The 26,909-nt window shown below is 45.4% G+C and overlaps 1 long non-coding RNA gene across 2 annotated transcripts in view; it reads left to right on the top strand.

The window, feature by feature from the left end:
• The window catches only part of LOC137639856 (uncharacterized), a 183,128-nt gene that overhangs the window by 64,112 nt on the left and 92,107 nt on the right, over window positions 1-26,909 (top strand). Inside the window, exon 1 of one of the 2 annotated variants that reach the window (XR_011044277.1) lies at window positions 2,587-2,845. The exons of the other annotated variant lie outside the window; for it this stretch is intronic. This is a non-coding gene — a long non-coding RNA (uncharacterized lncRNA). Of the gene's footprint in view, window positions 1-2,586; window positions 2,846-26,909 lie in introns of those variants that run through there. 2 annotated transcript variants of the gene reach the window in all.

Raw genomic sequence — 26,909 nt, 5'->3', positions numbered from 1 at the left:
ACGTCACATATAACCACCAATCACAGCAGAGGACGACAGATATTTCCCGCCAAAACTGCATAAGGTGAGAGGGATCCTCTTGAGATATATATATATATATATATATATATATATATATATATATATATATATATATATATATATATGTATATTATATATATGTATATATATATATATATATATATATATATATATATATATATATATATATATATATATATATATATATATATATATGGGTTGTTGACGAACGAGTCAAATTCACGCAGTAATAATAATAATAATAATAATAATAATAATAATAATAATAATAATAATAATAAACAGCCTGAGCAGAAATTTTTTTTATCTCTTATTCATTTTACATATTATAATTCGAATGTTTGATCACGAAATTACAGAAATTCCCTTAGGTAATCACACTCGATTAACACACACACACACACACACACACACACACACATATATATATATATATATATATATATATATATGTGTGTGTATATTGTATATATACAGTATATATAAGTATATATACATACATATATTTGTATATATATTATTTATGTATATATATATATATATATATATATATATATATATATATATATATTTATGTATCTATATATATATATATATATATATATATATATATACAATATATATATATATATATATATTTACATATATATACACATGTATATATAACTATAATAATAATAATATTGTATATATATATATATATATATATATATATATACACACACATATATATATAAATATATATATATATATATATATATATATATATATATATATATATTTATATATATATATATATTTATTTATTTATATATATATATTTATTTATATATATATTTATTTATATATATATTTATTTATATATATATATATATATATATATATATATATATATATATATATATATATATATATATATATATATATATATACAATCAAAAAGCTGGAATCCGAGAAGAAAAAGATACAGGGTTGAATGGAATTTTTTGGTTTATTTGCTGTTTTGCAATAGGTAGATTGAAGCTCAAAAAGGTAGGTAAGCCTATTGCAAATTGAGTAAAAGTTGAATAAGGGAAAAGGTACTGTCTTATGTATATTATGATTTAAAAGAATAATTCCTGTCGTAGAAACGAAAAAATATTTCCCCGTGGCAAGAGTCTTTATTTAATCTTGATCAAATTTGGACAAGTTTTCGTACAGCAATTCATAAGACCCCGGAACTTTTCATTGCAGAATATTCTAGTCCTCTGATTAGCTACAACTTCATCAACTGTGATTAATAGTTGCCTTCACATACCACAACTAATTAGAAAACACGCGCATATTTATTATCGTAGCCAGATTACAGTCAAGTATTCCTTCGAATATGACATTTATTTTATCTTATGCCATTCAACAAGACCCATTATCTATCTATTATAAAATCAATAAAATTTTTATGTTTATTTCCATAAAAAAATTATAATTTCCCATTCATAGTTTGTCCACAATAAGTATAGTTTTTTTCCCACCCTACCCAGTTATATTCTTTCATAAATGCGATTGCGTGACGTCATATATCACCAATCAGAGCTGAGAAAGAATCGGCTAACGAGACAACAGATATTTCCCGCTAAAAGACATTTATCATAAATTATTTATGTGAGGGTTACTCTAGAATAGATTATTATGCGCTGCTGGTGGCGAACGAATTAAATTCCCACGAAGCATTTTGTTCAAACGCTGTAGCTAAGAGGGTCGAGTTGAATTTTTCGCTAGTCATTTCATTCAAAGGTTTTATCTCGTTAAGAGTTCTTTTTCATCCTAATTAATTTCATATATAGTGATGATATTTAAGCAAAATATATAATGCATTTAAGATTATGATGAGCGATGCTATAGGCTTAAGTATATTATTACTATTATTATTATTATTATTATTATTATTATTATTATTATTACTAATGTGTAAAAGTTATTAGTTTCTAATTAATGTAAATTGTAAGTTTACAGTAAAGCAAAGCACTGGGAAGTGGGATCGTTGCAGAAGTTGTGAATTGGGGGAACTGATTTATTGAGGATTTGAAAATTGAGGTCGGTTATGGAACTAGACATATATTTGAGGTGTTTGATTGGTTGTTGTTCTTAAGAATCGTTTGGGGATGGTGTTATATTGGTTAGCTTATGACAAGGTGTTTGGGTCAGTGTACTGTTGGGCAAGAACAATAGCTAATTGTAGAGATGGGTAGACAGGCAGTATTGCCAGCTATAGGGATTTATTCTTAGATTTGGAGATATTTGGTGTCTGATGGGGATTTTCTATACCTATTTTTATGAAGAATAAACAAATATGAGTAAACATTTATATTTCTGCAATTAGTATGCTTTTACTTTTATGAGGTATAGCGAGTAATTTCTATATTAGTAAAGCCTACAAGATCAGAAGAAAATATATATGTGGAAATGGGGATTTTTTGGGGTTGTTTTGGGTATTTTTTATCATGAGTTTTGGGGATTTTTAGACTATCCTATCTGGCAACACTGTCTAAGACACGTAGATGGAGATGCAGGCAGACTGACACTGGCACTCAGTTCAATGTCAGTGTTTGTGTCTGTTTCCGGCACTGCCGTGTTGTCCAGGGCGGCTTTATTTATGTTCGTTCTGTTGTGTGTTGGGATGTGATTATTGTTATTATTATTGTTGTTATTTTCAATGATGTTTGTGGTAGCAGAGCTAATGTGTAATCTGTGTGGTATCAGATGGCAAGTTGGAAGTGTGAGCTAAATGATCTTGAGCCTATTCACCTTTACTAGAAGAATCAAGGTAAGTTTCCTGTGTATTTCAAATCAGACCACAACATATTTTCTTATTTTTATAACTTAGAACATTCAAATGTTTATCAATTACAGATTTCACCATCAGTAATCTTGTAAGGACACCGCTCCCTTCGTCGTCCAGAAAATCAACAAACTGTTTATTTATTTGAATTTTCCTTTCGCCACACCGTGGTTTCCCATGTATATGTATTCCGATCTATCAGAGCTACATTTTGACATGTATCATTTCATTACATGTTTCTGTTAACTCATAATTTGTATATTTGTAAGAGTAAGAAAACACATATTTTGGTGGGCAATTCGATCTGATTTGGCGCCAGCGCCATCCTACCTTTCCGTCCGCACCTTGTAATATACTCCCATGCACATTTGAATAAAGTATCAGTTGATCTTGGTGACGCTTGTCTCACTGTCCTTACAACTGGTGACCCCGGAGTTGAAAGTAGCATCAGCGGTTTTGGCTTTGCCATTAACGGACTTATTACGGCCGTGCTACCTTCTCTATACTCCGTTACCTTAGGCGTGAGCCTGCATTTTGTTCTCCTACACTTCGGTGCATGTAAGGCAGTAGGATGAGCTTAACCGACATATCAACTTCCCACCTCTTCGCCGACTCGTCGTCTGGCCACGATGCAGGAAGCAACACGCCCATTGCACCCAACGGCCTCGCCTCCACGCCCAAAGTCAAACTGCCGCCCTTTTCTCAACACAACACCGCTTCCTGGTTCCTTAGAGCAGACGTACACTTCCGCGTCGCTAGACTCAGCGACTCCTGCGCCAAGGCTGACATCGTTCTCACCTCCATACCTGAAGAGGTATTCGACAAGATTTCCCCATGGCTCGACGCCCAGGCCGGGCAAGTTTCATACGACGACCTGAGAACGAAACTCATCGGTATCTACTCCCTCTCCGTCTCAGCAAGGGCACAGAAAGTCCTGGACCTCGCCGGCAAGCCCATGGGTGACACCTCTCCTGTTGAGGCGTGGGACGAGTTATCCGGCCTGCTTATGCTCCCCGAAACAGACAGCAACGGCCGACGACGTGAGATTAGCTTATCTCGCGAGATCTTTCTTCGACGCCTACCACAGGACGTAAGGGCCCAATTGACAGACGCCGACACGCTCCCGATGAACGAACTCCTGTCGAAGGCTCAGAAGCTCCACGAGGCCTCCAAAGCATCTCGCCTCGGAGCATCATCGTCAACACCGCCTTCGTTCTCCTCCTTCAGCAGCTGCCCTTCCATAGACTCCTCGGCAACGGCCCCTGAGGACGACGAGATCAACGTTCTATCAAGAAAGAAACCACTGCAACCAATGGGACCGAACCCTAGGACTAACCCAGCATGGTGCTTCTACCACCAACAGTTCGGCAGCGATGCCAAGAAATGTAGCGCACCATGCAGTTTCCCTAGAAGATGACGCCAGAGGCATCCACCTGCCACCATCGCAGCCGCAGTTAACCAAAACAAGAATGGTTTCTATATCCTCGATACCATTTCCAACCGTAGACTCATGGTAGACACCGGCGCAATGCAGTCAACGTTCACACCTTCCAAGTCCGACCTAGACCATGGTCCCAACAAAAACGCTCCCTCACTCATCGCCGCCAACGGATCTCTCATACGGTGCTATGGGATCAAGACCCTCAAGATATCTATCATGGGCCGTTCGTATTCTTAGCCCTTCGCTATCGCTGATATCAATCGCCCCCTCCTCGGTGCGGATTTCCTCGCCCACCACGGACTCTTCGTCGATGTCGCTAACAAACGTCTCGTCGACACGGGAACCTGCCAGTCCCGCACCCTAGAACACGGCCCTGCAACAATGTCCGTATCCGCCGTAACGATGCACCCCTACGCCGACCTCCTACAAGAATTTCCCGAGGTTTTCAAGCCCGAGCTCCGACACTCGCCAGGTTCCCCGTCCAAGCATGGGATCTACCACCACATCACAACGACAGGACCTCCCACTCACGCCAAATTCCGCTGCCTCCCGCCACAGAAACTGAAGGATGCCAAACACGCCTTCGAGGACATGGAACGCATGGATATCTGTAAGAAAGCATCGAGCCCCTGGGCATCACCCCTACACATGGTAAAAAAGCCGGACCGGTCCTGGAGACCTTACGGCGACTACTGTACAGGCACCTCAACCTCATCACAACGCCCGATCACTACCCGCTGCCCAACATGCAGGACCTAACGAACGCGTTGCACGGCGCGAAGTATTTTACCTAGATGGACCTCCTCAAGTCTTATTTCCAGTTCCCCATATTTCCAGAAGACATCCCGAAAACTTTCATTGTAACTGTCATTGGATCCTACACCTTCGCATACTCAACCTTCGGTCTATGCAACGCTGGGGCGACCTTCCAACGACTAATGGATAGCATTCTGGGTGACCTACCTTTCTGCGTCTGCTACGTCGACGACATCCTGATATTCTCAAAAACCAAGGAGGAACACCGGAGGCACGTCCGCACTGTCCTCAAACGCCTACAGGAGAACGGCCTGGTCGTACGTTTCGACAAATGCACGTTTGGTGCGGAAGGAGTGGATTTCCTTGGTCACCGCGTATCCTCATGCGGGGTAAAACCCATGACAACCAAGGTCGACGCCATCAGAAAGTTCCCGATACCTACGACCATCCGCCAACTTCAGGAGTTCCTTGGGATGGTCAATTACTACAGGTGCTTCATCCCCAACATCGCACAAACCCTGTCACCCCTCGACAACGTCCTGAAAGGAAAAGCAAAAAAAAACTCGAGTGGGATTTGCCCCAGCAACAGGCATTCGCCCGGACGAAGGATGCCCTCGCGAATGCCACCACCCTGGCTCATTTCGACGACAACGCGCCCCTGCGACTAACGACCGACGCCAGCAACGTCGTCTGTGGGGCTGTGCTGGAGCAACTCGTCGATGGTTCTCCTCGACCGCTGGCATTCTTCAGCAAGAAATTGAAACCCGCCGAAACAAGATACAGCACCTTCGATAGGGAACTCCTCGCCGTCTACCTCGCCGTCCGCCACTTCAGGCCCATCTTGGAGGGCACTCCCTTCACAATCGCGACGGACCATCAACCCCTTGTACACGCTTTCACGAAATCGACAGACGCATGGTCCTCCCGACAACAACGTCATCTCGCATCAATCGCCGAATTCGGGTGCACCATACGTTACGTCCCAGGAAAGAAAAACCCAGTCGCGGACGCCCTTTCAAGGATTGAAATTGACGCAATCCACCTGGGAATCGACTACGCCAATCTCGCAACCGAACAACGCACCGACCGAGAAGCACAGGATCACCTGACGGGGCCATCCGCACTCAAGATAAGTGCGATTCCCCTCGGACCAGCAGGAGTAACTATTCTTTGCGACACCAGCACCGGCCGCCCACGTCCCTGGATACCAGCCTTCTGCAGAAGGAAAATATTCGATATCATCCATGGACTTTCACACCCCTCAGGACGCACCACCGCTCGCCTTCTGTCTGAAAACTTCGTCTGGCCAGGGATAAAAAAAGGACACCCGGGAATGGGCGAAGTCATGCATCAACTGCCAGTCAAGCAAAGTCGGCCGTCACACTGAATCGGGGCTAGGCGATTTTCCCCAGCCAAAAAGACGTTTCGGTCACATACACATTGACGTCGTGGGACCATTGCCCCCTTCTGGATCTGCTCGCTACCTGCTTATGATCATCAATCGCTCCACGAGGTGGTTGGAGGCATCGCCGATGACCGAAGCTACGACTCAAGCATGCGCCGAAGCCCTCCTGTCAAGCTGGGTGAGCAGGTTTGGCGTTCCTGACGACATCACGACAGACAGAGGCCCCACTTTCCTCTCAGAATATGGCTCGCTTTGGCGAACCTGATGGGGACGACGCTCCACAGCACCACGGCATTCAACCTCGCGGCAAATGGCATGGTCGAAAGAACTCACCGCGCCCTCAAGGCGTCCCTGATGGCGAGCTGCACCGACGGGGACTGGAAATCACGACTTCCTTGGGTACTCCTCGGCCTTCGCACCGCCCCTCGCGCAGACGGCGAACCTTCGCCCGCCGAAAAGGTTTATGGGGAGGCGCTCGCAGTTCCTGGGGAATTTTTTCCCTCATCAACCGACGACACGCAGCTGGATCACCTAAGGGACATCGCTAGGAAGTTCAGGCCATGTCTCAAAACTTACCAGGACAGAACCAAGCACTTCAAGCCAAAAAACCTGGATGACTGCGGGTACGTTTTCGTCCGTGTCGACGCTCATCGAAAACCACTAACTAGACCTTATCGAGGCCCCTACCGGGTAATTAAAAAGACAACAAAAGCCTTCCTTCTCGACGTCCATGGCCAAGAGGACTGAGTCTCAATAGACCGCGTGAAACCAGCGTTTCTCGAAGAAAGCGACACCGCCTCCGCCGGACCTGGCAGATTCAGAGTTCCACCTCAAAACAAGGCACCCAATGAAAGAAAAATCATCAAACGACGACAAGAGGAAGAGATCCTTACGCCGACCACCAGCGCGCCCCTCCGTTCTAAAACAAGAGGAACCTTCCGACGCCCGAAAAGATACGAAGATCGATCATCAGCCCTCTACGCCGCCCGATGTCTTGGGGGGGAGTACTTGTAAGGACACCGCTCCCTTCGTCGTCCAGAAAATCAACAAACTGTTTATTTATTTGAATTTTCCTTTCGCCACACCGTGGTTTCCCATGTATATGTATTCCGCTCTATCAGAGCTACATTTTGACATATGTATCATTTCATTACATGTTTCTGTTAACTCATAATTTGTATATTTGTAAGTGTAAGAAAACACATATATTTTGGCGGGCAATTCGATCTGATTTGGCGCCAGCGCCATCCTACCTTTCCGTCCGCACCTTGTAATATACTCCCATGCACATTTGAATAAAGTATCAGTTGATCTTGGTGACGCTTGTCTCACTGTCTTTACAATCACACTTTTAGGAATGAGAAACTCAAATATTTGATGCCGGTTTAGTATGTGGCCTACCTTGCTTGTTAGGTTATGTTAGGCCACATACTAAAACAGATAGAATTTCGTTGGCCATATTCGAAAGGTAGGCCACATACTAAACCGCACACCGGCACCTATGATTTGTACGTAATTTTTATTATCATCATTATTTCTATCATAGTCATTATCGTTTTGCTTGTTTTGTGAGAAAATGTTGAGGATTTCAGGTTCATATTTGTTGATTTTATATACAAAAAAAACTACCTCAAATCAGAAGTCCCAAATGAATACATAGCAAATAGCTATAGACTTCTTGTTTTCTTCTCTGTTTTCTTTATGAAGTGGAATCATTCAACTATTAAGAAATCAAAACAGCATCAGCAAAACTGATTGGCGAATAGGCCTAATTGTAAAATTTTCAGTTATTATCTCTCAATTTCATAACCTAACCTAATAAAGTACATGTCATCTTAAACGATTGATTCATATCTATATATGTACATTAAATATTTAGAGGAAGGATTCCTCAGGAGGCTATGCATGGGGATATTTGTCTCTCCTTTTGGTGTTGAATACCTATATTGTATCACCATGGTATTTATTTTTTTCTCTCAATTGTTTAAATAAAACTTTTTTTTTTTTCATTTTTGTACACAGTTTCTTTTTCCCGCATAACCTGTCGCCTTCTAAGCCACCAATTTAGAATTTGTCCTTTGTTTCCATTCTAGATTATAAGCTAAGATTCAAGCCATTTATCATATATATATATACTGTAGGGTTTCCCCGGAATTAAACCATCGATCATGCTACCTGCTTATTTTGGCAAACTCGAGAAAAGAAAAAGAAATCTTACCTAAATCATAGAACTATGCTATTGTTCTGAAGAACTGTGTAGTCTAGAATAATATTAGGAAATAGGATCTAGCTGGCTACCCCTGCCCAGTATAAAAAATCAAGGGGTGTTGCCAAATGCCCAGTTCTCTTGACTTTACCTTTTGCCCAGTTTTCTGGGTATTCCACCATTTTATCTTTTTATGTAGTGAATGTTGGAGTATGGTCGGCATTCTGACACTAGGCAATCTGCGTGCTACATCTGGCCACAGTCAGCAAACCACTACAGTGTACAGCTGACGACTTGTGCACCGCCTTATCGTAAATTGCCTGTTGTCTGCTACGTGAGGATCGCTTGCAGTTCGAGAACTGCCTGTTCTTCCATCTTCTTCTTAGAAATCGTCTGGTATGCATGAACCGCTTGTAGCTCGACAATCGCCTGTTGTTCTAGCTGATCGGAAATTGCCTGCTTGTCAGCGTCCGCAACATAGATCTCCTACCTGACAGTGTTCTCCACAGCGTTCTCCACAGCATTTACACGTGTCACAAGAGCTTTTACCCTCTCTTGAATAGCCCACTCACCGCTCAACAAGCCGGAACGTTTCCAGACCATCTGAACTCGAACATCCATCTGTGAGTGAATCGCTTTAATGCTAATCGTCGAACAACTATCATCCTTCCTGTGCAGCGTTGTGTGAATTGCCTGCTCGTGAGTCGTCGACCCATCCCCCATCCTCTCATTCATTGGTAGCGATTGATCCCGCGATTTCGCGGCATTGCAGGACAACGCTTGGACATTCTTCTACTCGACAACCATCGCTTCATCACCAGGCTTCAGGTCAGCGATCAAAGATTCCTCGGCTTTCCCAATGCGTCAGAGGCCGTCACTCGTCCAACATACGACCTCGAAGGCGAGTGCTCATTCTCATCCAAGCGAGGATCATCAGCTACAGCCACCGAAAGCGGTGGTTGTAGCCACAAAGAAAGGTAAAATTATTACAGACCGTTCACAGTCGCCCCATTCCCCTGCTCACAAATGCATAACAGCGCGACTGCCGGGGAAGGAGGAAGAGGTCAAGTTTAGGGGTTTAAAATCTCAAAACTTTCAGCACTTGGGAAGGAACCATCGTCTTCAGTGGGTTAGTCATCATTGTCAGGAATGAAGACACTCTTGGTCAGGGCTGTGACCCAGGCCTTTGTCCCTTTGCTCCCTGCACGACCTGCGGAAGCCCCCAGACTTTCTCTGGGGACGTCCTCAGTTTTGACCGACACAGGACGACGGACCATGGCGGCTTCTCCCCTGAAGAGGAAGAGAGGAACTCATGACAAGCTTCCATCATCGAGGGTCAAGCAGACTCCGGTCAGGGCTCCAAGATCAGAGGTTTCCCTGGTAAACCCAGCATCACCTTTACCTACCAATGCCTCACCACTGACCTGAGAGGCTCTCAAAGGGAAGAGTCGGTTTCGAACTCTCCCCTTCCATTGTTTAAAACAACCACGGCTATCCATCCACAAAGAGTGTTTACCTTGTCTCGAAGGATATGGGATAGGATTGGGTACGTGGGAGAGCCGTTACAATTCTGATCCCAGTGTGTTACTGTAAACAAGTTCGCTGGTTTGCCATTGTTTCTTGTAGCGCCATCTTGATTAGATCACTTTGGGAATTTTGTGCTCGTGTTGTCAAGTTTTTGAGAATATGGATACTTCTACTTCTGTTTCATCGGTTAAGTTGAGTACCTTATGCATTTTTGGTGGATAATTCTGTGTCTCCCCCTTTGTTTTGTGCTATGCGTCCATTCTTTTGCCACAGCCATCCCATTGCCGAAGCCGGAAGCTCATGTTTTGTGTTTAAATGAATTTCATATTTAGTCTTGTAAAAGTGTGTTACATATACTCTTTTACAACTGTGGTATGATTTTAGGTTAGCCTTGCTTTTCTGCTTGCTTGTCTCAACCAGTCTTGGCCTAGGCTAACTATTTATCCTTAGCTCTTTGCCAACACTAGCTAATATTCACAAACTCGCTGTATGGTTCTTGTGAGGCCGGCACACCTCCCTAGCTACTGATATGTCATAGCGGGGGAACTGCTGCCTTGAAGGGACTCCCTGGGAATTGCAGATAGTGGGTTACAGTCAGTTCAGATCGACAGTATCTTATTTTATCTGCTTAGCCTTATTATTATTATTATTATTATTATTATTATTATTATTATTATTATTTTTTTTTCAATATTAATCTTACCCGATGATCATGTAGCTGTCAACTCCGTTGCCCGACAGAAATCTACGGTCGGGATACGCCAGCGATCGCTATCCAGGTGGGGGTGTACTCAACAGCGCCATCTGTGGTCAGGTACTCAAGTACTTCTTGTCAACAAGAACTCAATTTTTCCTCTGTCGTGCCGCCGGCAAGACCTACTTGGATACGCTGTTGATTTTGGAGTCTTTTGTTCACGATTTGGTGATGTATTTGCTCTAAAGTTTAGCCTTCGCTGTTCAGGAAGCTTTATCCTTAGCTTAGCAAGCTTTTGGAATTAATTTGATTTATTGGTTAACGAACTTTGCTTAATTTTGGAATTCCCCCTTGACTACTTCTAAATTCAAGATGTCTGACCATTCCCAAGTTCCTAAATACAGGCAGTGTAGTGTTAGGACTTGTACTAGGCGTCTTCCGAAGTCCTCTATAGATCCTCACACCGTATGTTCCAATTGTAGGGGTAAATCCTGTCAATTGGAAGATCGATGTGGGGAATGTGCTGGGCTTTCGGAATTCGATTTTAACGAATTCCTTAGATATGCACGTAGGTTAGAGAAGGAGAGAGATAGGAGGAGTTCTTCTCGCTCTGTGGATTTTTCCTCTCCCCATGCCCCTCAACCTTTTCCTTCCCCTGTGGTGTTGACTCCCAAACCTGCTACGAGTGCTCAGCCTGCAATGGCTGATATGTTGCGTGCCATTCAGGCTCTCGGTGAGAAGGTGGAGTCGTTGGTTAGTGACCGCAATCAGCTCTTGGCAGATGTCAGAGAGCTGAAAGCGAAGAGTGCAGTGGGAAGTGTTAGTGCTAGTGATGTGCATAGTGTCAGTGTCAGTGTTGCGCATGAGGGTACATCTGTGCGTGCCAGTCGTCCTCCCAGTCCGGGACCTCTTGCAAGCTCCCAAGCCCAGGGGAGAAGCAATGTCGAAGGACCAAAGGGTTCGGCAGGCCTTGATCGGCGCACGGATGTATCCTCAGTGGTTGCGGATGTATCTGTTAAGGATCGTCCCATCCACATACAGACGAATGAGCCCTTACATTCCTCGTCTGTGGAAGAGGTTTCCAGGAGGAAACGGTGGACCAAGGTCTCACGACCGCTCAAACGTAAGGTCCCTTCCGAGCTAGTCCAACGGCCCAGGTGTAGCCACTGGGTCAGTTCGGACTCGCCACAGTCATCTGATGACTGCACACCTCCCAAGAGAGGTAGAGTGGTCCCTCAACAGGCTACTGCTCCGTCTGTTGTTGCTCCAACCACAGTAGACCCTAAGTGGTCCATGCTGCAGACTATGCAGTCTCAGCTTGCGGCATTCATGCAGGAGTATCATGCCGAGAAGGTTAACACCTCTCCTGTTAACCTACAACCCGCAGAGGTTGTGCGTTCAACAGATACTGCGGCTGCCTGCTCCCACACCCCACCTGTGAGAGCTCCTCCACCGATGCGCAGTCCTCCCTGCCAGACGCATGTTCTTGCTGCACCATCTGCTAACATGCGTGAGCTGCCGCATCAGGAGTTGCCGGGTTCCAGCACTATGCGGCATTCTCCTCAGCCCATGCAGCATGCTCTGCAGACCTTACAGCATGCTCCGCATACCATGCAGCATGAGCCGCATACCTTACAGCATGCTCTGCATACCATACCGCATGCTCTTCAGCCCACCGCAGCCCCTCCCACACACCAGCCCTCTGCTTTTGTTGTTGCCAGCTCGCAGACTGTCCAGCAGAGGCATGATGTTGGACCCGCAGGTACGCATGCACCCGTTCTGCAGGATTCAGCCGTTCAGCTTGCTGCTCTGCCTTTGCCACTCACAACTCAACTTTCGGATGATGATGTATCGGATGATGAAGCTGCTCATCTGGATGAACCTCACTCTGATGTTGAAGGACACAAGTCTTCGCCACCCTCCTTAGACTTTCGCAAAGTCCTTGCCTTGTTCAGGGACTTGTATCCTGAGCATTTTGTGTCTGCAACCCCTCGTTCTCCTCCCTCCGAGTTTGCTCTGGGCATGCAGTCTGCTGCGCCTGCCTTCACCAAGCTTGTTCTCGCCAGATCATCTAGGAGAGCTTTGAGGGTTATGGGGGACTGGTTGCATTCCAAGAAGCAACTGGGAAGGACCTCTTTTGTGTTTCCTCCTCCCAAGCTTGCTTCTAAGTCGAGCGTCTGGTATGCCACGGGAGAGGAACCTGTCTTGGGGGTTCCTGCCTCTGCCCAGGCCGACTTCTCAAGTCTGGTTGACTCTCCCCGTAGGTTGGCTATGAGACGTTCGAAGATCTGCTGGTCCTTTTCCGATCTAGATCATCTGTTGAAGGGAGTCTTTCGTGCCTTCAAGATATTCAACTTCCTCGATTGGTGTTTGGGAGCCTTAAGCAGGAAGACTTCCCCTTCAGATAAGGACTCGGCCATGCTGATCATGTCTAGCATGGACAAGGCAATTCGGGATGGGTCTGGTGAACTTGCGGCTTCATATGTATCAGGAGTCCTCAAGAAGAGAGAACATCTTTGCTCCTTCTTATCTGCTGGTATCACTCCTTGCCAGAAGTCAGAGTTGTTGTTTGCTCCTCTCTCCAAGTGTCTGTTTCCGGAGGAGTTGATTAAGGGAATGGCTGCCTCACTTATCCAGAAGGATACTCATGATCTGATGGCTTCTTCTGCACGTAAGGCTAAAACCTTACCTTCCGTGCCTAGACCCTTCCGCCCTGCAGCAGTTGATACACCTGCTTCTAGGTTCATCCCGCCCTTTCGTGGCAGAACCTCCAGCAGAGGAGGTACCCGTGCAGACAGTCACCGTGGCAAGTCCAAGAAGGGTTCCAAGTCCGCAAAAGGCAAGTTTTGACTGCCTTCCTCTCCAGACAGCAGTAGGAGCCAGACTCAAGACCTTCTGGCAAGCTTGGGAGAGCAGAGGTGCAGACGCTCAGTCTGTGAAGTGGCTAAGGGAGGGATACAGAATTCCGTTCTGCCGCAATCCCCCTCTAGCTACATCTCCCATCAACCTCTCTCCCAACTACAAGGAGAAGGACAAGAGGCTAGCGTTGCAACAAGAGGTGTCGCTCTTGCTACAAAAGGAAGCGGTGGTCATAGTCCGGGATCATCAATCCCCGGGCTTTTACAACCGTCTCTTCCTGGTAGCCAAGAAGACAGGAGGTTGGAGACCGGTGCTGGACGTCAGTGCTCTCAATGCTTTTGTCACCAAGCAGACGTTCACGATGGAGACGACGAAGTCGGTCCTAGCAGCGGTCAGGCAGGAGGACTGGATGGTCTCGTTAGACCTGAAAGACGCGTACTTTCACGTCCCCATCCATCCAGACTCCCAACCTTTCCTAAGATTCGTCTTTGGAAAGGTTGTGTACCAGTTCCAAGCCCTGTGCTTTGGCCTAAGCACGGCACCTCTTGTGTTTACCAGACTGATGAGGAATATTGCGAAATTCCTTCACTTGGCAGACATCAGAGCCTCCCTCTATTTAGACGACTGGCTTTTAAGAGCTCCCACAAGTCGTCGCTGTCTGGAGAATCTCAGATGGACTATGGATCTGACCAAGGAACTGGGCCTCCTGGTCAATTTAGAGAAGTCCCAGCTCGTCCCATCCCAGACCATTGTCTACCTGGGTATGGAGATTCAGAGTCGAGCTTTTCGGGCTTTTCCGTCGGCCCCAAGGATCAACCAAGCCCTAGAATGCATCCAGAGCATGCTGAGAAGGAACCGATGCTCAGTCAGGCAGTGGATGAGTCTAACAGGGACACTTTCATCGCTGGCCCTGTTCATCGAGTTAGGGAGACTCCACCTCCGCCCCCTTCAGTATCATCTAGCTGCTCACTGGATAAAGGACATGACGCTAGAGACGGTCTCAGTTCCTGTTTCCGAAGAGATGAGGTCTACTCTAACGTGGTGGAAGAACAGCATTCTTCTCAAGGAAGGTCTACCTTTGGCTGTTCAGACCCCCGACCACCGTCTCTTCTCGGACGCATCAGATACGGGCTGGGGTGCGACATTGGACGGACAGGAATGCTCGGGAACATGGAATCAGGAGCAAAGGACACTTCACATCAATTGCAAGGAGTTGTTGGCGGTTCATCTGGCCTTGATAAACTTCAAGTCCCTCCAGCTAAACAAGGTGGTGGAGGTGAACTCCGACAACACCACAGCCTTGGCTTACATCTCCAAGCAGGGAGGGACTCATTCGAGGAAGTTGTTCGAGATCGCAAGGGACCTCCTCATTTGGTCAAAAGATCGAAAGCTCACGCTGGTAACGAGGTTCATTCAGGGCGATATGAATGTCATGGCAGATCGCCTCAGCCGGAAGGGTCAGGTAATCCCCACAGAGTGGACCCTTCACAAGAATGTTTGCAGCAGACTTTGGGCCCTGTGGGGTCAGCCAACCATAGATCTGTTCGCTACCTCGATGACCAAGAGGCTCCCGTTGTATTGTTCTCCGATTCCAGACCCAGCAGCAGTTCACGTGGATGCCTTTCTGCTGGATTGGTCCCATCTCGACCTGTATGCATTCCCGCCGTTCAAGATTGTCAACAGGGTACTTCAGAAGTTCGCCTCTCACAAAGGGACACGGCTGACGTTGGTTGCTCCCCTCTGGCCCGCGAGAGAAAGGTTCACAGAGGTACTGCAATGGCTGGTCGACGTTCCCAGGACTCTTCCTCTAAGAGTGGACCTTCTGCGTCAACCTCACGTAAAGAAGGTACACCCAAACCTCCACGCTCTTCGTCTGACTGCCTTCAGACTATCGAAAGACTCTCAAGAGCTAGAGGCTTTTCGAAGGAGGCAGCCAGAGCGATTGCCAGAGCAAGGAGGACATCCACTCTCAGAGTCTATCAGTCTAAATGGGAAGTCTTCCGAAGCTGGTGCAAGGCCAATGCAGTTTCCTCAACCAGTACCACTGTAACCCAGATTGCTGACTTCCTGTTACATCTAAGGAACGTAAGATCCCTATCAGCTCCTACGATCAAGGGTTACAGAAGTATGTTGGCAGCGGTTTTCCGCCACAGAGGCTTGGATCTTTCCACCAACAAAGATCTACAGGACCTCCTTAGGTCTTTTGAGACCTCAAAGGAACGTCGGTTGTCCACTCCAGGCTGGAATCTAGACGTGGTCCTAAGGTTCCTTATGTCATCAAGATTTGAACCGCTCCAATCAGCCTCTTTTAAGGACCTCACATTAAAAACTCTTTTCCTCGTGTGCTTAGCAACAGCTAAAAGAGTAAGTGAGATCCACGCCTTCAGCAGGAACATAGGTTTCACATCTGAAACGGCTACATGTTCCTTGCAGCTCGGTTTTTTGGCTAAAAACGAGCTTCCTTCACGTCCTTGGCCTAAGTCGTTCGAGATCCCAAGCCTGTCCAACTTGGTGGGGAACGAACTGGAGAGAGTACTTTGCCCAGTTAGAGCTCTTAGGTACTATCTAAGAAGGTCAAAACCTTTACGAGGACAATCAGAAGCCTTATGGTGTGCTATCAAGAAGCCTTCTCTACCAATGTCTAAGAACACAGTTTCTTACTACATCAGGCTTCTGATTAGAGAAGCACATTCTCATCTGAAGGAAGAAGACCTTGCTTTGCTGAAGGTAAGGACACATGAAGTGAGAGCTGTGGCTACTTCAGTGGCCTTCAAACAGAACCGTTCTCTGCAGAGTGTTATGGATGCAACCTATTGGAGAAGCAAGTCAGAGTTCGCATCATTCTATCTCAAAGATGTCCAGTCTCTTTACTAGAACTGCTACACCCTGGGACCATTCTTAGCAGCGAGTGCAGTAGTAGGTGAGGGCTCAGCCACTACATTCCCATAATCCCATAACCTTTTTAACCTTTCTCTTGAATACTTTTTATTGTTGTTTTTGGGTTGTACGGTCGGCTAAGAAGCCTTCCGCATCCTGGTTGATTTGGCGGGTGGTCAATTCTTTCTTGAGAAGCGCCTAGGTTAGAGGTTGTGATGAGGTCCTTTAGTATGGGTTGCAGCCCTTTATACTTCAGCACCTAAGAGTCGTTCAGCATCCTAAGAGGACCGCTACGCTCAGTAAGGAAGACGTACTTAATAAAGGCAGAGTAATGGTTCAAGTCGACTTCCTTACCAGGTACTTATTTATTTTATGTTTGTTATTTTGAATAACTAATAAAATGAAATACGGGATACTTAGCTTCTTTGTTAACATGTATGCTGGTCTCCACCCACCACCCTGGGTGTGAATCAGCTACATGATCATCGGGTAAGATTAATATTGAAAAATTTTATTTTCATTAGTAAAATAAATTTTTGAATATACTTACCCGATGATCATGAATTAAAGAACCCGCCCTTCCTCCCCATAGAGAACCAGTGGACCGAGGAGAAAATTGAGTTCTTGTTGACAAGAAGTACTTGAGTACCTGACCACAGATGGCGCTGTTGAGTACACCCCCACCTGGATAGCGATCGCTGGCGTATCCCGACCGTAGATTTCTGTCGGGCAACGGAGTTGACAGCTACATGATCATCGGGTAAGTATATTCAAAAATTTATTTTTCAATATTAAACTTACCCGATAATCATGTAGCTGTCAACTCTGTTGCCCGACAGAATTCTATGGAGGGATACGCCAGCTATCACAATACTAGAAGGGGGTGTTCTTACCAGCGCCACCTGTGGCCAGGTACTCAAGTACTTCTTGTTGACACCTCCTCAATTATTCCTCTGTCGTGCTTCTGACAAGACGTTCTGGGATACGCTTATGTTCTTGGAGTATTTTCACGACTTTGGTGAAGTATTTCTCTTTGATTTCGGCTGTCGCTTTACTGGAAACTTCTATTTTAGCTTAGTTAGCTTTTGGAATTAATTTGATTATTTTTGGTGACGAAGAGAGTATGAACTCTCGTTCACCTTTCAATGGCCGACCCTTCCCTTAGACGGAAGTGTTGGTGTCTAAGAGAGTATAGACTCTTTTTCTTAATTTTGCTTAACAAAAGTTATAGATTTATTTTATATCTCTCCGCCTCTTATAGGCCTCTTCGATTAACTTCCTTTTATTATAAACTTATTAAAATTAATTTTTATATTTGTTTATATTCGACCTTCCTAATAGTAGGCGGTCTTTTCTTGGTACCGAAGTTAATTATCGTGAGCCCGTCATTTCGGTTTTACCTGTTAACATATTATGCTATTTTAAGGTCTTTGAAAGAATTTCTTTGATAGTCTCGTACTTTTTCAAAGTTGAACTAACGTTTTGTTTGTCTCGGCAGTTGTTGACGTTCAGAACGTTTCAACTTGCACTCTATCGTTACGATAGAGAAAGAATGTTCACGGTTTCACATTGCAGTAAGAGTAACCGTGTCTAGCGTTTTGTTCATTCTTTCTTAACTTAATGGTTTTGATCCTAATAAGGAACTTTTCTTTTTGGGAAATATTTCAGTTTTTTCCTTTAACAATAATATGTTTTAACGATATATATGTTTGGGCTCTTCTCTCAGGTTCTAAGTCAAGAGAGAGAGAGAGAGAGAGATAGAGACGGAGGGAGAAAGAGGATAAACGTTTCCCTCAAACCTGCCAGGCGTACGAGTAACGTCGTTATCGTTTTGCTCTTATCCCTAGTCTCTTTAGGGGAAGAAACTAAACGTTTCTAGAGTGATCTAGTGTTTAGTCTCTTTCCAGCCACTGAATTTTCTTTCATTAGATTTTTCTGTTACATTGTAATTCTGTTTTCGCAATTACTAACTTTTGAGAAGGATAGAATTGCGTGTTTCAGGTACAAACCACTTAAAGTTTCGAGTTCAGTGAAATAAGTGCAAACAGAAATCAAAGTGATAAGTGATTAGCGCAAAGTATGTCAGTGTTATGCGTGAGGGTACTTTTGTGCGCGCCAGTCGTCCTCCCAGTCCGGGACCTCTTGCAAGCTCCCAAGCCCAGGGGAGAAGCAATGTCGAAGGGCATAAGGGTTCGGCAGGCCTTGATCGGCGCACAGAAGTATCCTCGGTGGTTGTGGGCGTGTCTTACCGAGACCGTCACTCCCACCCGCAGACGATTGAGCCCTTTTTTTTGCTCGTCTGCAGAAGAGATTTAGAGGAGAAAATAAAGGCAGAGTTACGCTGGTCTCAGGTCTCAGACCTCTTAAACGTAAAGTCCAGACCTATGCCAGACGTACGAAGTAAAGTTCAACAACCCGGCTGCACCCGTTCAGCCTGTGCTGCACCCGCCTGCACTCGCTGCACCCAGTCGCAACACCATCTGCCAGGCGTACGATGTTGTGGACTCTACTACAGTCCATGCAAGCACAGCTTTCGGACTTGATGCGTGAGTGTCGTGCTGAGAGTGTTGCACCTCCTGCACCTGTGGTGCACCAACCTCCTGCACCCGTTCAGCCTGTGCTGCACCCGCCTGCACCGGTGGTGCACCAACCTCCTGCACCCGTTCAGCCTGTGCTGCACCCGCCTGCACCGGTGGTGCACCAACCTCCTGCACCCGTTCAGCCTATGCTGCACCCGCCTGCACCGGTGGTGCACCAACCTCCTGCACCCGTTCAGCCTGTGCTGCACCCGCCTGCACTCGCTGCACCCAGTCGCAGCTCCATCTGCCAGGCGTACGATGTTGAACCACTTTCGGAGTTTGCTGTTCACAGTGTTGTTCAGCCTCAGCCTTCTTTAAGGCAACCCTTGCTTTGGGATCAGGAGGGTTACACTCTTCCTCCTCCTCCCCTTGCTGCTCCTCCAGTGGTGCAACTCTCGGTTGGGGTACAACAACCTCTCCCCTCCGTGAGTCTGTCTGCTCAACCAGCGCTGCACCGAGTTCAACCCTCATCTAGGCAAGCTCATCTACACCATGCACTTGCGCCTCAGGAGCCTCAGCTTGCTAGAACTTTACCTTGTTCTGCGCAGCCTCAACCTTCTCATGCTCCACTCATCTCTCAGGAACAGGAACGGACTACTCCGCCTCCGTCCTCCGCTTAGCTGGTACAATCCTTGGGTGCAACTCTTGCTAGGAGTCAACCTCCTTCACCCTTGCACCTGCCTTCTGCTCCGTCTGTTGTTCAGCCTATGCAGTCTGAACCTCAGGTTTTCCCTCAAGTTGAGGAAACCTCTGTTGTTGTTCCAGCTCGTTCTGACTCTGCTGTTCAGCATACCATGGTTCAACCCCATGCAAGCATGCATTAAGCACTCTAGCACTGGTCATGGAATTTCTGAGAAATGTTAAACGCCATGCACACGCTCTGCTTTCCTTTCAGCAGGCTCTGCTTACAGCAGGCTCTACTTCCTACATGCTCAGCATTCAGCATGCTCTGCATTCAGCATGCTCTGCATACAACATGCTCTGCATACAGCATGCTCTGCATTCAGCATGCTCTGCATACAGCATACTCTGCATACATCATGCTCTGCATACCTTACCGCATGCTTCTCAACACATCTTGGGTTGTTGCCAACTCACTAGACTGTCAAGCAGTTTCATAACGTTGCCTTCTAGTCTGCTGCTTTGCACCAGTGAACCCTCACTCAGAGAACTTAGCTTTTCTAGGATAAGGTCCCTGTAGATGAGAAAGTTCTTTTCTCCCTCCTTCTGATATTCCCTTGAGGACTCTGTCATTTGGAGGGAGCCTTTAGCTGCATAACCTCTTATGGACTTTTATTTAAGCATAACATGCTTACAGGGAAGGTAATGGTTACACTTCAGCCGCTAATCCCGTCTGTTACCACACCTGCTCCCATAGACCTTGAGCTGTGTTGCATGACATGCAGTCCAAGCTTAGTCCTTGTTAGAGGATTTTTTGTTTACGGAGTCAATGTGTCACGGGGAAGACGTTCAACAACCAACAGAAGGGACTTGTTGTGACGCAGTGGGCAACCTCAGCAACCCGTTAAGGAGTTGTCTGTACGACCCGGACAGTCTAGACAGATTCGGGTTGTCACTGTACTTCCTCGCTTGCCCATGATTGACAGTTTACAGACTGTGCAGCAGTATCATGATCTTGTGTCCGGCTCCGTCAGACGACTGGCTTTTAAGAGCTCCCTCAAGTCGTCGCTGTCTGGAGATTTTCAAATGGACTATGGATCTGACCAAGGAACTGGGCCTCCTGGTCAATTTTGAGGAGTCTCAGCTCGTTCCATCCCAGACCATTGTCTCCTTGGGTATGGATCTTCAGAGTCGAGCTTTTCGGACTTGTCCGTCGGCCCCAAGGATCTTCCAAGCCCTAGAATGCATCCAGAGCATGCTGAGAAGGAACCGATGCTTAGTCAGGCAGTGGATGAGTCTAACAGGGACACTTTCATCGCTGGCCCTGTTCATCGAGTTAGGGAGACTCCACCTCCGCCCCCTTCAGTATCATCTAGCTGCTCACTGGATAAAGGACATGACGCTAGAGACGGGTTCAGTTCCTGTTTCCGAAGAGATGAGGTCTACTCTAACGTGGTGGAAGAACAGCATTCTTCTCAAGGAAGGTCTACCATTGGCTGTTCAGTCCTCCGACCACCGTCTCTTCTCGGACGCATCGGACACGGGCTGGGGTGCGACACTGGACGGACAGGAATGCTCGGGAACATGGAATCAGGAGCAAAGGACACTTCACATCTATTGCAAGGAGTTGTTGGCAGTTCATTTGGCCTTGATAAACTTCAAGTCCCTCCAGCTTAACAAGGTGGTGGAGGTGAACTCCGACTACACCACAGCCTTGGCTTACATCTCCAAGCAGGGAGGGACTCATTCGAGGAAGTTGTTCGAGATCGCAAGGGACCTCCTCATTTGGTCAAAAGATCGAAAGCTCACGCTGGTAACGAGGCTCATTCAGGGCGATATGAATGTCATGGCAGATCGCCTCAGCCGGAAGGGTCAGGTCTTCCCCACAGAGTGGACCCTTCACAAGAATGTTTGCAGCAGACTTTGGGCCCTGTGGGATCAGCCAACCATAGATCTATTCGCTACCTCGACGACCAAGAGGCTCCTCTTGTATTGTTCTCCGATTCCAGACCCAGCAGCAGTTCGCGTGGATGCCTTTCTGCTGGATTGGTCCCATCTCAACCTGTATGCATTCCCGCCGTTCAAGATTGTCAACAGGGTACTTCAGAAGTTCGCCTCTCACAAAGGGACACGGCTGACGTTGGTTGCTCCCCTCTGGCCCGCGAGAGAATGTTTCACTGAGGTACTGCAATGGCTGGTCGACGTTCCCAGGACTCTTCCTCCTAGAGTGGACCTTCTGCGTCAACCTCACGTAAAGAAGGTACTCCCACCTCCACGCTCTTCGTCTGACTGTCTTCAGACTATCGAAAGACTCTCAAGAGCTAGAGGCTTTTCGAAGGAGGCAGCCAGAGCGATTGCCAGAGCAAGGACGACATCCACTCTCAGAGTCTATCAGTCTTTATGGGAAGTCTTCCGAAGCTGGTGCAAGGCCAATGCAGTTTTCCTCAACCAGTACCAATGTAACCCAGATTGCTGACTTCCTGTTACATCTAAGGAACGTAAGCTCCCTATCAGCTCCTACGATCAAGGGTTACAGAAGTTTGTTGGCAGCGGTTTTCCGCCACAGAGGCTTGGATCTTTCCTCCAACAAAGATCTACAGGACCTCTTAGGTCTTTTGAGACCTCAAAGGAACGTCGGTTGTCCACTCCAGGCTGGAATCTAGACGTGGTCCTAAGGTTCCTAATGTCATCAGGATTTGAACCGCTCCAATCAGCCTCTTTTAAGGACCTCACATTAAAAAACTCTTTTCCTCGTGTGCTTAGCAACAGGTAAAAGAGTAAGTGAGATCCACGCCTTCAGCAGGAACATAGGTTTCACATCTGAAACGGCTACATGTTCCTTGCGGCTCGGTTTTTTTGGCTAAAACGAGCTTCCTTCCCGTCCTTGCCCTAAGTCGTTCGAGATCCCAAGCCTGTCCAACATGGTGGGGAACGAACTAGAGAGAGTACTTTGCCCTGTTAGAGCTCTTAAGTACTATTTAAGAAGGTCAAAACCATTACGAGGACAATCAGAAGCCTTATGGTGTGCTATCAAGAAGCCTTCTCTACCAATGTCTAAGAACTCAGTTTCTTACTACATCAGGCTTCTGATTAGAGAAGCAAATTCTCATCTGAAGGAAGAAGACCTTGCTTTGCTGAAGGTAAGGACACATGAAGTGAGAGCTGTGGCTACTTCAGTGGCCTTCAAACAGAACCGTTCTCTGCAGAGTGTTATGGATGCAACCTATTGGAGAAGCAAGTCAGTGTTCGCATCATTCTATCTCAAAGATGTCCAGTCTCTTTACGAGTACTGCTACACCCTGGGTCCATTCGTAGCAACGAATGCAGTAGTAGGCGAGGGCTCAGCCACTACATTCCCATAATTCCATAACTTTTTAACCTTTCTCTTGAATACTTTTTATGGGTTGTTCGGTCGGCTAAGAAGCCTTCCACATCCTTTTTGATTTGGCGGGTGGTCAATTCTTTCTTGAGAAGCGCCGAGGTTAAAGGTTGTGATGAGGTCCTTTAGTATGGGTTGCAGCCCTGTATACTTTAGCACCTTTGGGTTGATTCAGCCTCCAAGAGGAACGCTGCGCTCAGTAAGGAAGACGAACTTAAAAAAGAGACAGAGTAACGGTTCAATTCGACTTCCTTACCAGGTACTTATTATTTCATTGTTATTTGAGATAACTGTTATATGAAATATGGGATACTTAGCTATCCTTTAATCTTGTACACTGGTTTTCACCCACCCCCCTGGGTGTGAATCAGCTACATGATTATCGGGTAAGTTTAATATTGAAAAATGTTATTTTCATTAGTAAAATAAATTTTTGAATATACTTACCCGATAATCATGATTTAATTGACCCTCCCTTCCTCCCCATAGAGAACCAGTGGGACCGAGGAATAATTGAGGAGGTGTCAACAAGAAGTACTTGAGTACCTGGCCACAGGTGGCGCTGGTAAGAACACCCCCTTCTAGTATTGTGATAGCTGGCGTATCCCTCCATAGAATTCTGTCGGGCAACAGAGTTGACAGCTACATGATTATCGGGTAAGTATATTCAAAAATTTATTTTACTAATGAAAATAACATTTTACTAATGAAAATAACATATTATTATTATTATTATTATTATATTATTTTTATTATTATTATTGTTATTATTACTTGCTAAGCTAAAACCCTAGTTGGAAAAGCAGGATGCTATAAGTCCAGGGGTCCCAGCAGTGAAAATAGCCCAGTGAGGAAAGGAAACAAGGAAAGATGAAATATTTTAAGAACAGTAATACAATTAAAATAAATGTTTCCTATATAAACTATAAAAACTTTAACAAAACAAGAGGAAGAGAATTTAGATAGAATAGTGTGCCTAAGTGTACCCTCAAGCAAGAGAACTCTAACCTAAGACACTAGAAGAGCTGCTTACCATAGCTAAAGAGTCTCTTCTACCCTTACCAAGAGGAAAGTAGCCTCTGAACAATTCAGTAGTTAACCCCTTGGGTGAAGAAGAATTGTTTTGTAATCTTGGTGTTGTCAGGTGTATGAGGACAGGGGAGAAGCTGTAAAGAATATGCCAGACTATTCGGTGTATGTATAGGCAAAAGGAACCTGTTCCCTGTGTCTACATTCTGTTGATCCCTTGGAACGATACTAAATCTTTTCTAATATTGACAGGTAGACCTTCCTTTCCTGCTACCTTCTAGGCTATTATACTTATTCTGTGGCTAAGTGGCAGCCGGTTATGAGAATTTGTTTTCTGTGCCTACTTACTGCTTTAAACATAAAATTATTCCGAGGAATGATCTTTCTGTGATTTTAGTTTTTGGAAGCTTTTTAAACGATATAGATGCATTTTGAGCAATAATCTTTGCCTTGAATGACATTGGATTGTTCTAATTCTAAAGTTATTCCTTCTTGCCCTGCTGCTTTACCATTTTCTAAGGCTTCCTTCCTTTTTTCCCCCTTTCCTTCACCCCTTGTTAGGCTTGGTTTGCTTGCTATGGAACTCAGTTCCTTTGCCTAGTCTGGGTTTCCCTGGCATCCTAGGAATCTTCAGTAGCTATATAGATGGCTTGTGAGATTTATAGTCTAACTGTGGGTGGGCGGGTGAATGATCTTTTCCTGGTTTAGTTCTCCCTTCCACCTCTGGGTGGATCAACTGTCCCTTTCCCCTTCCTAGTTAGGCTACATTTTCTTCCTGTCTGTGGAATTACAGTTCCTTTACCTAGTCTGCATTCCCTGGCATTTGAGCATACCTCAATTGCTATATAGCTAGACTAGCTGGCATGGGAGTTTATGTAATCCTAACACTTTCTAGGCAATGGAACTAGAACCCTTCTCCTCCTTTGCTGCCTTAGCAGCCGCCTTGTTTCTGGTTTCAGCTTCCTCTTTTTAGGCCATGTGTTTCTAGTTGTGGAGTCTCTGCTCCTCTGCTCGGTCGGAATCTCCCTGGCTGAAGTGATTACCATTTGGTCTTACTTTCCAGACATGCTGGCTTAAGCACTTCTAGCCATAGATGTGAGTAGGCTTGGGGTCCCTCCCTTCTTTAATTAGAAGAGAGCACTCCCCTTGCTGCCTTAGCCGCAGCCAAGCTGGCCGGCTGCATCTACTGTATACCCTTCCTCCATATCTGAGGATCATTATCCTCTAAAATTGATCGATTGGATACCTCCTAGTTGTCAGGATTTTCATTAAATTTGCCAATTCGTTGCATCCTGGCCATGTTAAACAGCTATCACTAGAGTCAATTCTTTTTAGTCAGGCAGATTTGCACCAACTCGCAGGGGTGCCCTTTTAGCTCGGAAAAGTTTCCTGCTCGCTGATTGGTTGGACAAAATAATTCTAACCAATCAGATAGCAGGAAACTTTTCTGAGCTAAAGGGGCACCGCGGCTAGTCAGTGCAAATACACCTCATTAATGAGTATAGTTTTAAATGGTTAAACCAATTTTTTGTAATCTAATGTTAACAACTATGTAAGTGGCAGACTTGTACCAGCTGCCTACTATTGGCCTTTACCTTTCCTCTTACCCTGTGGTCTTGTTTCTTATAGGATCGCCCTCTTTTTGTTGACTTGGCAATGCCATTGCCGCGTTGTGTCGACAACTATTGGGTAAAGACAGGTTGGTCTCAAGATCCACGTTTGCTATGAATAGTTGCTGCTGCCTTAGTTAGAATGGTATCTGATTTTGCCACCTTGGGATGTTTAATAGACTGATTTTAAGGGAAACAGTGTTCTATTGGTATGAAATTTTCTTCCCCTATTCTACCACACTTTAGGAATTCATATAGAATTCTGTGCTGTTTGGCATGAGCTTCCATTGTAGTGTAGCTTTAGCTATAGCTAGAGTAGGTAGAAATCTTTGGAATATAAATATTAAAAAATTTTTTATGGAAATTTTTTGAAGTTTGAAGTTATAAACTTTTTTTGGTGTGTCGATAAGTACTCATTGAAAATTTTCTATCTTTACTGGTTGCTGAAAATATTGAGTGTGCGACAGTAACCTGCACTAGACGGGTCAAGTTGCCCTGCAGCCACAAGAAACATGCGGACTGCCATGTTTCCAGAGCATCCTGTGCTATCTGGGAACCTACCAACTGCAGTATCTGTAAGGACCTAATACATACGGGTTTCCATGCTATTGTACCAACGTTTCTCAGGATGAGAAAGTGTGGGGCCAGAAGACCATCAGGCATTGGGTGAGGGTATTCCAGAAGAGCTATCAACAAAGTGTCCCTTACCTTCCTTCAATGGAATTAAAGAATTGTCTATTCCCCAAGGCTTATGTGACCAAATACCAGCGGTTCAACTTCCATTGGTATAACTGGATCTGGATCAGGCACATCACCAATCTGGGATGCACTTCAGGAGATGGACCTGGATGCCAGCAATATATTGACAACCTCTTCCGTCCTGCCAGAAAGAGAAAGGATCTTACTGATAACGGAAGACTCACTTGACAGTCAACAGGTAAGTACAGCTCCTAGTACAATAATTCTTTGCTCATGCTCCTGTTCCTGTATCTGCTACACCTGCCCCTACTTAGACTCCTCTTCCAACTACGAATGCCCCTTTGTTCCCTGGACATTTCAAGTTTAT

Source organism: Palaemon carinicauda, chromosome 4, assembly GCF_036898095.1.
Source record: "Palaemon carinicauda isolate YSFRI2023 chromosome 4, ASM3689809v2, whole genome shotgun sequence".
Lineage (NCBI taxonomy): Eukaryota > Metazoa > Arthropoda > Malacostraca > Decapoda > Palaemonidae > Palaemon > Palaemon carinicauda.
This window is presented reverse-complemented; position numbering and strand designations above follow the sequence as displayed.